The sequence below is a fragment of the Bactrocera latifrons genome, unplaced genomic scaffold (assembly GCF_001853355.1).
Source record: "Bactrocera latifrons isolate USDA-ARS-PBARC rearing strain unplaced genomic scaffold, ASM185335v1 scaffold_817, whole genome shotgun sequence".
Taxonomy (NCBI): Eukaryota; Metazoa; Arthropoda; class Insecta; order Diptera; family Tephritidae; genus Bactrocera; species Bactrocera latifrons.
In genome coordinates, this window is record NW_017537509.1 from 21,273 (window position 1) to 25,256 (window position 3,984).

Consider the following 3,984-nt stretch of genomic DNA (forward strand, 5'->3'; position numbering starts at 1 on the left):
GAATACACCTAAATACAAAAAACTGGATAAATAAGAGCGTCATGGTAATTATGTAATAGACACATCAAATAAAAGGAGAACGAAATATTATAAAACACAATTGAAAAGCAAATATAAATTCCAAAATGAATGAAGAGAAAATTTATGACAAATGAAACAAAAAAAAAATGTTTAAAACGAAATGTATGAATTATAAATCAATTAAAGAACTTTATGCAATATGAATAATTTGCAGAGACGCAAATTTCTTAAGGGTGGATGTGTTATGTATCTAGATATTCCCCTCACCCTACACACCATATTCCGTACGCTTCCCAACACTTAATCTCTATTTCTCCTTGTCTCCCATCTCCTGTTGCAATAATTATCATCTCGTCCACTCCACCCGCTATTCGCTTTAAGTAGGCTATGTGCATTTCAGTGTAACTAGAATAAGTTAGTTCGATTTTTGAATTGCTGAGATAAAGAACTCGCTTAACATACTTAACTATACGTAATTGTATTTAATTTTTCTTTACTTTCAGATGTTAATAATTTTTTTATTGAATATAGTTCTGTAATAATATTCTGTAATAATTGTTTCTTAATAAAGAAAAAAATTAAATTAAAAATATTTATTTATAATTCTACCAAAAATTTAAAATTAGGAATCAACAAATTCAACCCTGCATCAACTGACGATTCGGGTAATTAGAGCAGCTCAGCTATATTCTTACATAAATAATTTATATGACACTGCTGAATGAGCGCAACAGAGATGTATGATCAAATGTATACGTACGTTTGAGGGGAAAAGTGATTAGAATATTCAAGCGGCCTATGGCGAGCTCACCACTACTTTTGAGGGTTTCAAAATCTACTGTTTCGCTAGTTTTTTCAACACTTTTGGCTGACAGGGATATTAAGTTTGTTAGGGTATTATGATAGTATCGAACATGTGTACATATATAGCATATATGCAAACATATTCATATATGATATTATATTATCAAAAATAAGAAATATTTAAAAGTGTTCCTTTTTCGCACATTAACCCTTATGTTAGTAACCGCGTACCCGGGTACCCACCGCAGTGTATTTGTGTGAATAGCTTAAAAAATTCAACATTTCATATTAAACTTTCAAATCGCCGTTTTTTTAGGTTAAAAAAAGGTATTTGTGAGTTCATTTAATTGATTTTTTAGCTTAAACTCTACAGTGAAAGCATAGGAAATAAATTGTATATAATTTCTATTAATGCATGCAAATAAATTTTATTAAAACATAAAGAAATGTTATTTTATAATTAAGGACATTGAACACATTTTACACGATTAACTGCTGTTCACAACAGGTGCTTGTCACAAACAGGTTGGTGACAGTTGGTACAGGTCTTCCGTGTCTTTCAGCATCTTCTTATTGGAAAAGCATTGCAGTCATGACAAGATCCTGTTACCTTTTTCTTCCGGTTTTATCTTTTGGAGTCTCTGGACCAGGATTTATCACGACTGTTTCTGTCAGTGTATGACCTAATATACTTTCAACGGCAATCTTTGTGGAGAAGTGGCGCATTACTTGTGGATTCGCCGTGCGATTTTCAATAATCGGCAATGCAAGTTCTTCACTTAGTTTACGCATAAATTGACGACGCTCCATCGTTTTTTTGGCAATAATTTTATTATTTTCATAATAAATTATATATGCCGCAAGTGAAGAAATATCTAGCATGTTGAAGAACATTGCCATTGCCCATCGCGAAGATCGTCGTTGACTGGTGTATCTCTGCACCATTTGATGCATTGTATCTACTTTATATTTATTATAAAAATTTATTACTTCTGGCTTTTGTTTAGCGTCATCACCAACTGATATATCTGAATGCATTGTCGATATCAGAATGGTTTATTTTTTTAGAAACTGCCTTGTCTTCTTTTTTACGTTCACTTCAAGTAATACTATCGTCGAATCGCAGAAAACGCATGTCAAATGTATGATCTGTGTTCGAATTGTTTGCGCCAGTACAAATCAAGATACCGAAGAACGAATAAATTTCGGGTATCGTAACGGGCTTCCATTGATGCTGTGAGTTTGGATGGTTAGCATTGTACTCTTGGAAAATTGTTTCAGCTTTTTTATTACTGTGAGTAGTTTTTTCAAAGTCTCGGTAATTGACAACGTTCGGCAGTGCGATGAGGCCCACTCCGCTGRCGTACAACATTATGAGCTGTGGTCTGATGCTGAGTTGGTGAAGTTTTGTTCTACACTGTTTTATCTTGGGCAGTAAAACTCCTAGATAGAGCTCTTCCTAAAATAATAATAACAACATTTATTAGTTATTTAAAAAAAATAATTATTATTTCAATCATTGCTAAGAACAAATATTTTACTACCTTCTGTTTCTACTTCATTGTCGTCATCCTCACTCTCGCTACTCTCAACTTCTCCTTCTTCTACTGCTGAATTCTCTTCAGCGATTTCTTCTGTATCTTCTGGTTTGTCACGCACTGATTTACCTTGTTGATTTTGATGTCTGACTCTATTTGCTGGAATCCAGTCTTCGTCATCGTAGAAACCCTATTCGGATCACTGTCGTGTACTCCAACTAGTTTCCTCAAGTACTCATTCTTTTCGGTTGCACTTAACCTAATAAATTAAATATTATGTGATATACGTCGTACATAATTATATTACACAAAATTCTAATTAAAATATTTACAAATGTTAAATATATTATATGTAACGTTTACTTACCGAGCCTAGTCAGCTCTCGATAATTGTTCACTGTCAAGAGAGCACCAAATGAAACAAGTCTGATCCCACCAAAAATCTGTTACGTACTAAAAAATGCTCGAATCTAGTGCGCGATAGACACAAAAAAATAACCTTGAGTTTTTCTTTCTGTCTCGAATGGAATCTGCTCGGCTCCGAAGAATAAAAACCGGCCGATTATCTGGGTTGTCCCAAATTGGTTTCAGATGTAATTCAGGATTCTACGTTGTTATTTTTTTTTCATTGAAATGTCACCGACTATTAATATTTGAAGGAAAAATTTTTTTATATTTTTTTTTTACTAAAACGAACAAACTTTTCAATACTCAGCTCGTGGGTTCCCGGTACCCGGTTGCTAAAAGACGTCGGTAAAGTTGGTTACTAACATAAGGGTTAACTACAAATATAGTTTTGAAAATATTTAGTATAATTTAATTTATATGTTATCAGTTTTGGATGCATTCATAAAATTCTCAAAATGATATCCATATCAATTACTATAATTGCATGTAAACATATAAAAAATATAAGCAAAACCCCAACGTTATAATAGCAATGTATTTATATTTTCGTGCATAATTTTCATTCAATGCTCAGCTCTGTTCACGGGCCACTGTTAAAATTTCTCCATCTGAGCTAGCAGTGGTGGAACGCGCTCATCGCATTTTGTTAGCTTTTGAATGTTTGAATCTGTTTCATAGTCACTATTCGAGAAAAATTTAGTATGCCGTCCCAGGATTCAAATTTAAGTGAGGAAAGTTTTCTGATCGCCAATCACGTGGGAGTGGCCAGAAACGATTCTTTTACATATGACTCAAGCAGCTCACGGCTTCCGGTCCTTGACCAAGTATACTCTGGGTAGCCTAAGAATATCCGTTTGAAGGTGAGCTAAAGTGAGAAGGCGAAACATTCCCTGCATAGGGTTGTGCGCTGGGTTTGGGACCCGCCACGTAAAAAAAACCACCCCAATGACAACGCAACAACAGCCTCGGATGAGAGACCCCACTTTTGATGACGACCATGGCAAACGAAATAAGGACTACGGATTGAGGGCATGCACTTGGTATGTCCGGTCCCTTAATTGGGAAGGTGCCGCTGCCCAGCTGGTTGATGTCCTCGTAAAAATTAAGGCTGACATCACCGCCGTCAAAGAAATGCGATGGACGGGACAAGGACAGAGACGAGTAGGTCCTTGTGGCATTTACTACAGTGGCCATATAAAGGAGCGCAAGTTTG

The 3,984-nt window shown here is 35.1% G+C and overlaps 1 long non-coding RNA gene across 1 annotated transcript in view; it reads right to left on the reverse strand.

The window, feature by feature from the left end:
• Positions 1–1,250: 1,250 nt before the first annotated feature.
• The window catches only part of LOC108976944, a 38,250-nt gene continuing 35,516 nt past the window's right edge, over positions 1,251–3,984 (reverse strand). Inside the window, exons 3-5 of the long non-coding RNA XR_001993992.1 lie at positions 2,731–3,145; positions 2,370–2,622; positions 1,251–2,284 (exon numbers count right to left, since the gene is read on the reverse strand). This is a non-coding gene — a long non-coding RNA (uncharacterized LOC108976944). The remainder of the gene's footprint in view (positions 2,285–2,369; positions 2,623–2,730; positions 3,146–3,984) is intronic.